The sequence below is a fragment of the Primulina tabacum genome, chromosome 5 (genome assembly GCF_025594145.1).
Source record: "Primulina tabacum isolate GXHZ01 chromosome 5, ASM2559414v2, whole genome shotgun sequence".
In the NCBI taxonomy this organism is placed as follows: Eukaryota; Viridiplantae; Streptophyta; class Magnoliopsida; order Lamiales; family Gesneriaceae; genus Primulina; species Primulina tabacum.
In genome coordinates this window covers 23,029,389-23,043,196 of record NC_134554.1, presented here as the reverse complement: position 1 = coordinate 23,043,196, position 13,808 = coordinate 23,029,389, and the positions used below count along the sequence as shown (strand labels likewise).

Genomic DNA, 13,808 nt, shown 5'->3' with positions numbered 1-13,808 from the left:
CATCATCCGGTAGAGCTATCATGGTAAGTGCTGGTGAAGAAGTTTTAGTGATTGTACCAGGAGAGATGGATGAGGAAACCTTTGCAGTAGAGATGACTTGACACTGTTCGGAACTCAGATCTTCATGAATGTCCATCAGAGAGTCTAACTTTGTTTGATCTGTAACAGCTGGGAGATTAAGATCTTGTCGCATTTGAGCGACTCTCATAGCCAGTGACAATGCGTCCATCTCAAGCTGAGAGATGACTGCCAAATCATCCTTGGCAGTAGGACAAAAAGGGTCAAAATTATCTCTTTTCAACCGGATGATGATTCGGAGAGTGCTTTCCTTCATTTCAAATTCCAGAAAGTCTCATCGTTGAAGAGCGGTTTGAATATCAGCCGTTTCTGCCCATTCCAAAATGGACCGCTCCAGCTTAGCTGCTGCTTTAATTTTACCGGTTTCAAGTAGCGAATCAAACGTTACAGCAGTTCGATATTTAACCAATCTGTCAAACATTTTTATCTTTTTCTGGACAACCTCATTTACACGCTCGCTTGCAAGCACTATGGCCATATGAAATGCATTTTTTAGAGGTGGATTTTCGATCATCACCTGTTTGCCCTTATCTGAAGAGAGAATGATGGGGACTCCAGAGTAAGATGATTCAATCTCTTTTTCAGCAATACGAATCCCCTTTTGTTTTGTGATTGAGATCGCATGGATAGGGGCAGGAACAAGTGGAGCCGAAAGATGTTTGACCAATCTTATCTTGGTTGGCTGTGCAGTTCTCTTTTTCTTAAAAACTTGAGCAACTGGAATGTCATCTTTGGACTCATTATCGGAGCTTGTCTTTAGAACCAGCTTTCTCTTGGTTTCCTTGGCGGTTGAAACGGTTGTGGATGATTTCTTTTGTTTGACAAACTCTTCCCCGGTTTCAGTCTTTATGGAGATTATCTCCTCAGCCGATCGATTCTTTTGGATAAATTTTTCAACCGATATCCAGTTGAAGAGCTTAGTTTTGCCAATATCTATCATATCAACCGGTTGAACCCCGGCGTCGATCAGCATGTGGCAGATTGGAACCGCAAACCCTTGTGATTGCTTTTCTTTGTTGATCATGGCCACCAATATTCTGAAGAGAACGTCATACCAATTAGTTTGTAGTTTGGATGAGATAGTGGCCATAACCAGAAATTTCTCCAAAGTGATTTTATCATAAGCACCGGCTTTGGCAAGCAGTCCTTTGGCGACGATATCTGCTAGCAGTCTGTATTCAATCTATAAGTCACGTTTCTGACAAGTGGGATGTGAAATTGGAGATTTTGTGTCTGAGAAATCACTATGCCAGATATCAATATTTCCATGAGATAGTGTAGAGAAATCAGTTACTCCTTCAGTTGGTAAGCTGAACAATTCAGCAAACATCTTCTGTGTGAACAGAAGTTTTTTGTTTTGGACGACACAAATGATTTCACCGTTCTTCATGTGTGCAGACTCGAAGAATTCCTTCAGTAGTGTGTCTGAGTATTTGTAGCTGCAGCTTAGAAAGGAGCGAAGCCCGGAATTTTCTAGTGTACGAAACATGGCTTTCATTGATTTGGTGGGCATGGCGAATATCGACGCGAAGTTAACAGCTATTGTGTTCTGAGCAATGGAAGCCGCCATTTTCTTGATATATCGAGAGGGTTTGAATTCAGCACCTGCAAGTTCGATGAGAATGCGATGGGGTTGTAATAGCAAGGTAAGCTCAGCGAGTGCAAATGTAGAGTAAGTATGTGCGGTTCAGATATTCACCAGTCACTCCACGTGAAGGCCTGGTAGTGGAGAGAATTTTGTAATATTTGAAAAATTTTGGGCGGCGGTAAAATAATTAATTTTGAAATTTCAAAAATAAATACTGTCATGTCATTCAGAAGCAGTTGAAAAGTTGAGTAATTTTTACGCAATGACGTGGAAGTATCTCGCCCAAATAAACTGAACCGTATGCGTAATGTAGTTAAGAGGAAACAGTTGAGAAGTCTATTTAATTAATGACTTAACCATTTTTCCCCCTAAACACGTGGATTGAAGACTAATCCTGGATAATGAACTGTCGATGGCTTAGATAGAAAGCCTCTTTAAATTCTAGTGTCTGTCAACAAGAGAGAGAGAGAGAGACCCTTCAATCACTTTATCTATACAAACAGGTGGAGAGGTTAGTTTTACACACAACAAATATCAAAATGGCGAAAGCAGGCAGTTCAAGTGAGTCCAGATCTAGTGAAAGAATTTATGGAGTCAATGATAGCTTCCCGCAAGGCTGCTTATGAAGATAGCGTTTTTGAGAAGACGCTGGCAGTCTGGTCAAAGGTCGAAGAGCTTCGGTCCTCCATTGATGGAGGATGAGGCGTTACTGCTCAGGAGATGTCTCTCCCAAAGAAATATCAGCGACTCTTTTATGTCGTTGATGCATCATACGCCTTCTCTGATGATGGCGTTTACCTCCTCATGCTCTTAAAAGAGCAGAGGACTCTGAGGAAGATTGCTTCCTCAATGACTTTTTACGTACCTCCACCGGTAAGCTGACCTCTTGGTTGCGCAACTGGTTGAGGGCAGTAGAAAATGAAGTTAGGGATGTACGATGCCGTCTATTTGTTCAATAAAATTTTTATTTTGTATTACCGACTAGTCTCTTTATATTTCCATTTATTTCCTGCAATACAAACTAAACACATACAAGAACTAAATATATCAAGATAAATCAATTAATCCAAGCATATTGCGAAAATGAGAGAACTTAGCATCTGATAATGGTTTTGTGAAAATATCGGCAGTTTGTTGATCCGTATGAACATATTCAAGCCGTATTTCTTTCTTCATGACGTGTTCTCGAATGAAATGATGTCTGATATCAATATGTTTTGTCTGAGAGTGCATAACTGGGTTGTATGTGATTGCTATTGCGCTGGTGTTATCATAGAAAATGGGTGATTCAGTAGCTTGAATGACATAATCTTTCAATTGTTGTTGTATCCAAAGCATCTGAGCACAACAACTTCCAGCTGCAAGGTATTCCGCTTCAGCAATTGATGTAGCAATTGACGTTTGTTTCTTACTGAGCCATGATAACAACCGTTCGCCTAGAAATTGACGTGAACCGCTCGTACTTTTTCTGTCGACCTTGAACCCAGCGTAATCTGCGTCTGTCTGAGTACCCTACAAGATTAAGACTTGAATCTTTGGGATACCAAAGACCCACATTAGCAGTTCCTTTAAGGTATTTAAGGATATGTTTAGAGGCAATAAAATGAGATTGCATAGGTTTAGCTTGAAACTGTGCGCATAAACAAACCGCAAACTTAATGTCAGGTCGACTAGCAGTCAAGTATAGCAAAGAAGCTATTAACCCTCTGTACATTTTTGTGTCCACAGAGACTCTCCCTTCATCTTTATCCAGTTTAATTGATGAGCTCATTGGGGTGGAAGCTTGAGAGAAATTTTCCATGCCGAATTTCTTTAGCATATCTCGAGTGTATTTGGCTTGATTGATAAAAATTTCATTTTCGGAAATGCAGATTTAACATCCATTTGATATACTTTGAAATACTTAAATACTGCAAATGCCAGAAATATTCTTATAGCTTCTAACCTGGCGACATGGGCAAAGGATTCATCAAAGTCTATACCATCTTCTTGTCTATAGCCTTGAGCTACAAGTATAGCCTTGTTTTTTATAATCAAACCGTTTTCATCCATTTTGTTTCTGAATATCCATCTAGTTCCAATCACATGAGTGTTATTAGGCCGAGGGACTAGATGCCAAACTTTACTTCTTTCAAACTGATTAAGTTCTTCGTGCATGGCCTCTATCCAAATTGAGTCAAGTAATGCATCATCAATTTTCTTAGGTTCTATCTGAGAAACAAATGCAGCATGCATAACTTCATTTATCGTTTGATTTCTAGTTCTAATAGGAGCAGTAGGGTTACCGATGACCAGCTCAAGTGGATGATCCTTTTTCCACTGGAGACATGGTCCATATGGATTTAGCTCGGTAGGTTGAATAATTTCTTTTTCTTGCTCCAGTGCTACTTCCATCTGCGTTTGTTGGATGTCCTCCGATTCGTTCACCTGTTGAGTTTGTTCTTGAGCGGTTGATTTTTCTTTTGATGTGATTCACCCTATTTTTCTCTGATCTACCTCATCATCACTGCTTGCTTCAAGGTTAGTTGCATCAAGATTATTTATTAAATCATGTATATTGTTACTATTGTTGTCATGACATATAGATGATTCATCAAATAAGATGTGTATAGATTCTTCAACAGTGAGAGTTTTTTGGTTATAAACTCTGTATGCTTTGCTCACTGCTGAATATCCTAAAAAAGTGCCATTATCAGCTTTAACATCAAAAGCGGTGAGATGTGTTTTGCCATTAATGTGAATGAAACACTTACAACCAAAGATGCGAAAGTATCCAACTTCTGGCTGTTTGCCGGTCCAAATTTCATATGGAGTTTTCTCATGATTCTTATTGATCATAGACCGGTTTTGAGTATAACAGGCTGTGTTGATGGCTTCAGCCCAAAACCTTTGTGAGATACCAGATTCGGCTAACATGGTTCTAGCTGCTTCCTTCAATGTGCGGTTTCTTCTTTCAGCTACTCCGTTTTGTTGAGGTGATCTCGCTGCTGATAATTCATGTTTTATGCCATGATCTTCAAGATAGGACAACATGAATCGGTTTAGAAATTCAATTCCTCTATCACTCCTGATTATGTCAACTGCTTCACTTTTCTCGTTTTGAAGTCTTTTGAGCAGCTTGATTAGTTGATCAGCGGTTTGGTCTTTGGAGTTTAGAAATGTTATCCATGTAAATCTGGAGATATCATCAATTACTACGAGAGTGTATTTCTTTCCGCCTAAGCTTGTTATGGGTATTGGTCCGAACACGTCCATATGAAGAAGTTCTAGGCATCTTGCTGATGAGTTTCTTACTTTGCTCTTGAATGTTGACCGGACTTGTTCACCTAACTGACAAGCATTGCAAATTCTATCTTTGGCAAAATCAATGTTAGGCAATCCAGATACTAATTTAAGTTTGCTGATAGTGGCAATAGATTTGAAATTAAGATGATTGAGCCGTTTATGCCAAAGCCAATTTTTATTTCCATTTAAGGCGACAAAACAGGTAGGTGCGCTAAGATGGTCATCATTCCATTTAACTTTGTATGTATTTTTCTCTATGACCAGTTAACATGATATTACATGCCGCTGTGTTGACAGTACAAATGAGTTTTTGAAATTCTACGGTGTAACCACTGTCACATAGTTGGCTTATGCTTATCAGATTATAACATAGATTCTCTACAAGAAGTACATCTTTAATAATAATTTTGCCGTGGATAATCTTACCCTTACCAACAGCTTTACCTTTAGAATTGTCACCGAAGGTGATTGTTGGACCTTTGTAGTTGATTACTTCTGATAGGAGATCTTTGCTTCCAGTCATGTGTCTAGAACAGTCACTATCCAATAACCAGATTGATTCCTCCAAGTTCCTTTTCTTTGACACCTATCATTATTGAAAAGAGATATTGGTATCCTTTCCTATTTGGGTCCTGAGCTTATTAGACCCTTAGGAATCCACACTTGAATTATCCTGAAGGATTTTTCATGATGTGTCATAAGGAAAGAGCTGTTATGTGCATAATCAGGTGGTGTATGCAGTGTCTTTTTCTTTCCAGTATGTTGTTTAGACCATCTGTCATTTTCACTCAACCGGAATCTCTTTTGAACAGGTCGGCTATTGTAGTAATGGTTCAGTCTAGTTTTTGAATGATTTCCGGTTGATCCTGACTTTGTGCTGGCCCAACCTGAACCGTTGTGAACGGTTGTATTAGTCCTGCGTCTGAGCCATGATCGGTTGGTTTTAGCATTCTCAATTTCGACGTATCCTAAACCACATCGCCTTCTGTTATTTTCAAGATTTACATTCTGAGTGCCTTGATCTTCAGGTTTATCATGTTCATATACCATACTAGATCTGACAAATTTAATTGGTTTTAAATTACCTTTTCTAGTAGCGGTTGAGTTTGTGCTCCTAAGGTGCTGCATTCATTAATGCTATAACCTAGCCCGGTTCTATCTCCGGCTGGCTTCTGCATTTCCCGCATCCTATTCAGAGAAATAGAGGACTTGTTCCAAGTGTTAACAGTATTTATCAACCGTTTGTTTTCTTTCAAAGTAGCATGAAACAATCTTCGCAGATCTCTCAGCCGTTAGCAAACTTAACTTTACTTTCAAACTGTTAACCTCTTTTTGCTGCGAACAGCTAGAGAGAGTTAACTTTTTTTCCAAGTTTTGTTTTTCTGTTTTGGCTTCATTGAACTGCTGTGATAGCCTCTTAAACTCATCTACCATGTCGTTAAGTGCTGTGACAAGATCTACTCGTGTGAATTCATCAGAGTTAAGGTCAAATACCATTTCATCAGTAGATTCTTGATCTTCTTTGGTCATGAGACACTCTACTTTCTCATCTTCGTTTCACTTGAAGATTCTTCAGAAATAGATTTTTCAGATTCTGATTCAGCCCATTTGCCTTTGTCTTCTTCTGCAACTAGGACTCGCTGACTCTTATTCTGGATGAATCTTTTGTTGTCTTTAACTCATCTTCTGTCACCTGATTTATTTTCATCTTTTCTTGGCCTGTTGCATTCTGCAATAAAGTGTCCTCTCTTTCCACAGTTAAAACAAGCTTGACCATCATCAGTATGGTCCTTGTTGAAGTGAGGTTTATTCATCTGTGATTGATTCTTATGCATAAATTTACTGAATTTTTTAACGAATAAAGACATGGCTTCATTGCTTAGTTGTTCGGCCGATTTCTTACTTGAGGACTCTTCGACCGGAAGAGTCACTATGGCAGCTGGCAGTGCCTTTGTTTGTTGCGATGTTGATGGATCCTCTTCAGTTCATATTCCTAGCACGAACTCATACGCTTTAAGGTCGGCAAAGAGATCATGAAGTTCCAGTTTGTTCAGATCTTTTGATTCTCGCATTGCTATAGTCTTTACATCCCATTCTCTGGGAAGAGCTCGCATAACCTTTAAAGCAATTTCTCTGTTGGAATATTCTTTCCCGAGTGAGGTGAGTTCAATGATGATACTGCTGAACCGTTCGTCAAATTTTGCAAGAGTTTCTCCTGGCTTCATCTTTGCGTTGTCAAACTTTTTGGATAGCCACAGTCAGCTTGTTTTCTTTAGTCTGATCATTGCCTTCGCATAGTTGAGTAAGTTTTTCCCATATTTCCTTCGAAGTAGTGCAGGTCTTGATCTTGGCGAACATATTCTTGTCCAGAGTTTTATAGAGCTGCCAAGCATTTTCGTATTTTCTTAAGTGTAAAAAGACTGTTTTGCCCCTAGACGTAAAAATTCTCGAATTTATCTTTTTCTCACTTTTAATGACATGAGATTATTCTAAATAATTATTTAAGCTTAAATATATTTTTTCATAATTTTATGAAGCATAAAACTAGGCTTTTCAATTAATTCTTTAATTAGCATTTTGTGACGCGAATTAAATCCTGGATAAAAGCAAGACTGATTATATTGATCCCAAATTTTAAACATAATATTTTTAGTATTTATTCTACCCTTCCAAGTCATGAGCCACACCCGTGGACCCATGGATTCAATTTTTATCTTTTAATTTTTGAAATTGACACATAATCGAACCACTCGAGCCATCTCCCAATTTACTCGAGCCACGCCCAAGCCACCTCAAGCCATACCCTAGCCAACCCACCTAAGCACCCTCCTGATCAAGCCCAGCCCAAAGAACCAGCCCTGGCCCGCTCAAAAACCTACTGAACCTTGCCTCCAAAACCTGCGCACAAGCTGCTAATTCTGTCGAGACTCCCAGCTAGCATGGGCTCTTCCAGCTGAGCCATCACCGAGCCCAGCACACCCTAACCCTCCCTCGCCCACGCCCAGATCCTACCCAGACCAGCCCAGGCCCTAGACCCCGCGCACGAAGCACCTGCATCAGAAAACAGCATGCGCACTCCCCCTGCGCCCCCAAGTTTTGCTCGGCCCTCGCTGGTCCAAGCCACACCCCTGGACCCAAACTTTCCTATCCCTCACTGTACCATCCTAAGCCATCATCTAGACCACCTAGCCCAGCCCCAAACCAAGCCGTAGCCCCTGTACAGCAGCCTAACGTGAGAAGAGCTTGGGGGAGAGTCCTAGCCTTCGTGGACTCTTCCCCAGCATGAACCACGAGTCCCATCCATGCTAGGACTCTTCCTAGGACCTAGAAACATTCCAAAAAAACCCTCCTCAAGACCTGGTCGAGCCCCTAAGCCCTTGCATAGTGATCGAGCCATTTTAACCACAACAAGCACAACCTCAAAAAAAAAAAATCTCGGCCATTTTTTTGTTGGCTAAAAATCCTACGGTTCCAGCATGGTTTTTCTTTAAAAATTTTCACATTTTTACTATAATTCATTTATATAACAACCTATGTTGGAAGCGTACTCGTTGGATTCAAAATCGTTTTCAAAACAAGCGCGAATTCGACGTATTTTTTGAAAATAAACATTTTACCGTAAAAATTATCGAATCTCTTTTATTCAAGTATAAACAATTAAAACACACATATTATGATTTGTATGATGTTTGAAAGGGTTTAGAAAATGTACCTTTGCGTTTACAACGCTCGAATTTTCAATCGTCGACGAGGAAGGACCGACGTGCGACAAAGAACATCAAAAAGATGAGGCATCTAGTCTTGATATAATCATAAGTCGACTGAATGATACTGAAAAAAAGCATGTGGCATTGAATGAGCCATCTATTGAGCCTCAGTTTGAAAAAGATTTGAAATAAATACGAAAATGAGCCACCAATAAATTTGTGATATGAACAAGCTCCTGAGACCATCGATTTGAGCTCATCGATAGGATTATCATATACACATCTATGAGATCCTTGTCTTTTTCTATCAGCGATATTAATAGATTTTGTTCTTCAAGAGCCAATGCTGATACTCTCATCTCATGCCTATTATTCAAAGTCACATTTTGTTGAGGAGACGAGCTTACATTGTATACATCAAGCCAAACTTGAGGGCACATGGAATCAAGACCCATATGTGGTGTCATATGACACCTACTTTGGGCGTCAGCCACTCTTTGATAAATGCTTCCAAGGGTCAAGCTGATGACTAAAAAAAAGGCGCTGCTCGAGAGGCAACCCAAGGGAGTTAGTTTCCTTTCTTTTATTTTTATCTCTTTTACATTTTGGCTTACATTGAGGACAATGTATGATTTTTAGGTGTGAGATGGGGTATATAGCTTTATTTCTATAAGATAATAAAAAAATTGGCTCTGAACGCAGTAGATGTCTTTTAAAAAGGCGTGATCAAAAAACATCTTCTGATATTGTAACAAGGAGATACAAAAAAAAAAGAGTAAGGCAAAATAAAGTTGTTTGATCCATAAACATCTAATGTTTATTCGTCGTCTCTCTAATTTGAATCACGAATGCTTCTACTACGAGTCTATAAAAAAACTGATTTTTCTTTGCTTGCAACTGACTTTACATTCTTACTACTACATTTATGGGTAATTGCTCTTGGTGATGGGTCGAAATGACATGTGTATGAGGTACAACCCACATACCATTTTTCCTTGGTGAGCTTTGAGCCTATGAGCAATCGTTATATATCGCTCTGTTTATTTGATTATGTGTTGGTCATGCATTGTTGATTTTTCTAGAACTTGCATTGTTACATATGTCTTTGTTAACATCTTGTGGTGGATTAAAGGCATAAACAAATAATAAGGGCATTAGGTTCAAACCATTTTTTTCGCATCATCGGTACCGTTTATTGAGCCTACTTGGATTCATAGAACCATAGTGAGCCAAGTTCGAGCATGAGCCTTTTCCTTGGAAAATAGCCACATTACAAGCCATTATAAATCTTTTTTGTTGGTTATTCCTCTTTTTGAATTGGAGAATCATATAAAATTTTCGCAGTTAGCATTACTTTGAGCCAAGCATGTGCAAATTGTTGAGATTGATTGATTAAAGCTCAAAGTCATTACCTCAAAAACATCATATGCATCGAAAAAAAGAGAAAAAGAAGAAAGAAAAAAATGGTATTACTGCATTCTATGATGTTATAATAAGCTTGAAGAGGCCGTTGTTACCTGGATGCAATTGTTTTTGTGAAAAGTGTGTATGATTTCTTCAATTCCATAAACTCGTTGTTACCATTTTCCTACCTCACCTCTAGTCACGCTACAACCCATTTGCAGCCCTTGTTTGTGTATTTTAATATATTCATTTAATGGAATGATGTGATATATTTGTAAGCTTGTGGTAAAAATCTTCAGTGTTTTGACATGAGAGTTTCTTTGATACATATCAAGACGCTTATGAGTGAAACGAGCGAAGCTTGTGAAGAGTGTTGGACCGCATGCATTTTAATTTTTATACATTCTGATGGAAGCAATTGTTCATGATGTTGGTATGTTAGATGATAAAAAAATTAAATTGTTTTGATGCATGAAAAATTTTATGGATAAGTAGAGGAAGCGGAAGGAGGATAAAGAGTTGAGATAATGAATTGAACTCTTTTATGCTAGAGGACAAGCAAGGTTTAGTTATGAAATTTTTTGATAAGATCGTAATAGTTTGTATTTTTGTTGTCATATTTCTCATTGTTTTCACTTCCGACGTTTTTAATTGATACAATTTTTTGTTTTTTTGTTGTAGGAAGAAATTTTATGGTATTGGAGCAAATTTGAGATAAAGAAATGATTTTTATCATATTTGAAGTTGTCGAGATAAAGCTGTGGAAAAAGACAAAAACAGAAGAAGTCTTGGAACAAGGCGTGATCATTCCTTGTGACTGTTCTTCTGCTGTATGCGAAACTGAAGGTGGCAGAATTTCAAGGAGTGGATTTCGAAATTTTTGTAGATTATATCAAAATTTAGAGTCATAATTATGGTATTTGACTTAAAAATAATTATTGGAGAGTGAAATAGTTTTTGGGAGAGAGAATATTAGATAGAGTTTTATTTCATAAAAACTCTATATTTCCTTTTTGAGATATTTTATGCATTAGGTTTTCCTTAATTTTAGTGGGCTTTTCTCCTTGACCTAATAAACACTACACGTATAGAAGAAGAGAAGGAGGCGCACACAATTGAAAGAGGATATAATTCTCTTTTTTTTCTCTACCTCTTCAACGTGAAGAACAAGAAGAAGGCTCGAGGATTTTTAATATTCTCCGCACAACTCTATGCTAAGTTTTATTTCTGATTCAAGAGATATTTTTACTATTTCAATTTATCACAGTGAGGTTTTTTGCACTTCAATTTAATATTCTTGTTCGCTCAAGTATTTGTTGATTTATGATTTATTTATATGAAAGTTGTATGTTGAGTAATATGATAATTTAATTCGATATATAATTTTCTACAGGTCTCCATGAATTCAGTGATCCGTAATTATTATAAATAATTGGTACCTAAGTAGCACTAGATTAGCCGTGTTGTGCTATTATAACATATTTAGTCTAAATAAATTGGCGAAATTAAATCTATCAATTGCAACTATCTCGGTTGTTAAATTTTAGGATTAACTGTTTTCACAAAACGAAAATGCTATTTTTAATTAATATGAAACACTATCGTGTCTAGATATTTATTAATAAGTCTTGACTTGATGCTGGGTTTAGTCATTTAAATCAGAAAAACACAAGGATTTCTGCGGCTATCCCTATAATTCTAAGGTTAATTTCTTATAACTGCATCAATAAATAATATGTTAGATGAACAGTTATACAATTAAATAGTTAAAACCCCCTTGAATCAGAGCTTGATAATCTTAAATTTTACATTTCATTAGTTATTCCTTTTGAGTATTTATTTATTCTTGCATGTTAAATTAATTCTAGTATTTTATTTAGTTTTATCAAACAAATCCCTCTTTTAATTCTCTTTCCTTGAAAAAAATAAATATCTCGTTCTATGTGGATTTGACCCTACTCACCGCTACACTCATTTTGCTTAGTTCAACGACAACACAACAAATGATCACAAGGAAAGATATCCACATATGTTTTTATTTTTTCTTATTTCATGTTTTTCAAGCATTAATCATCTTTAGATCAATTTCTTATGGAGTAATAAATGATTAATTTGAAAGTAAGATTTTTCAAAGGCTTTGTTGTCTCTCTATAATTACTTGGTCTTAAATCTTGATTATTTCTCTTAACTAATTTTAATTCGAATAATTTAGACTGTGTTTTTTTTACGAATAACACTCATTGTCATGGTTATGCAACCTTGGACTTATATCGAGTTCTCCAATATTTTCGAAAGTATTAATAGTTCCAAGGTTTATCAGTAAGCATCGAAAAGTAGCGGCTACGAGTTCTCACGTTATAGAAATTTTTATAAATTGTTATTGCAACAAATCATTGTAATGCTCCAATTAATGCAGCTACCTCAATCTGGTTTGATATATTCTATGATAATTTGCAATTGGATCTCGGCTTACCATAAGATCTTTCAATGTCTATTAGATGGTACTATAAAAGAAACCATCAAAAAATATTAAGGTCTTCTTTATTTAATCTTCCAAATTCTTGTACACTTAAAAGACCTTACAATATGTTTTTATAGAAGATTCTAAATGAGCCTGTGGTAGAATTTGTCATAATTTGGAAAACTAGCTATGTAGGTCTAAGAGAGTTTTTGGAAACTTCTGCTTATTTTTTTAAGTAATTCTTCTAGAGATTATTTTGAAGTGAGTGAGAAAAAAAAGTAGATAATGTTTAGAAATAAAAGTATAAAGCTAGTAAGCTAAAATTTGAGTGTTTGGAGAGAAAGTACTCTCAAACTTAATTTTAGTTAAATGACAATAATATCATTAATGTATACACTATTTATCTTTTTAATAATCTAAATTTGGGTACTCTCATCATTGACAATGTATTTATATTATTATTGCATTTTGAATATTTTGTATCAAAATTAGTTTATCTTTTTATAATATTAATGCTTGAAAATTTATATAAAATTAATAAAAACACATTAAATTTTTTGTATAAATGCATAAAAAAATTTCTGGAAAAGCAAATTATAAAAAAAGCAAAATATTTTTTAAAATTAAATTCTTGTATTAAAATATTGTTGGAATTTTATGAATTTCACTTGAATCTCTTACAAACATACATATAAATAAAATTTATCATTTTACAAAATCTCCAAAAATATTTATAAAAATTAAGAGCAATTGTTGGATATGATAAATTTTTTAAATGTATAAATTAAAAATTTTAATTTAAACTATTAAAAAAATAGAAACAAAAAAAAGCATGCAAATCTTGCTTCTAGATTTTTGTTAAAAATCATTGAAGTTGAGGCAGAAGTTGACATTCACAAACATCTCCCTAGTTTTCAACTCCAACAAGGGCTCAGAACTTCAGTTTCTCGCATATGTTGTTAGATATGTTGGAAACCGACAGGCAGCGATTCGTGTTTGAGGTTTCATGGTTTGCTTGAGTAGTTGATATCAACCAATGATTCAAATGGATGGTGTTTGGAGTAGCATGCATGAAGTTATAGGAGCAGGCTGTGTAGCTGAGAGACTGTACCTGAACTCAAAAAATTTTGGTCTCTGATAGAAACGATACGTCCGTCCTGGATATCCTGAGGATAGATCAGACCACCCTTTCTCATGTCTATCATTGGTACGTTGATGAAATCCTTTGGTTACCATGTCATAGGTAATTTCCCTCCTGCATCACATGAATAGGGCATTATAAACA

At 36.4% G+C, this 13,808-nt stretch overlaps 1 pseudogene; it reads right to left on the bottom strand.

Moving 5' to 3' along the window:
• Nucleotides 1-6,172: 6,172 nt before the first annotated feature.
• The window catches only part of LOC142544272 (putative beta-D-xylosidase 7), a 46,452-nt pseudogene continuing 38,816 nt past the window's right edge, over nt 6,173-13,808 (bottom strand).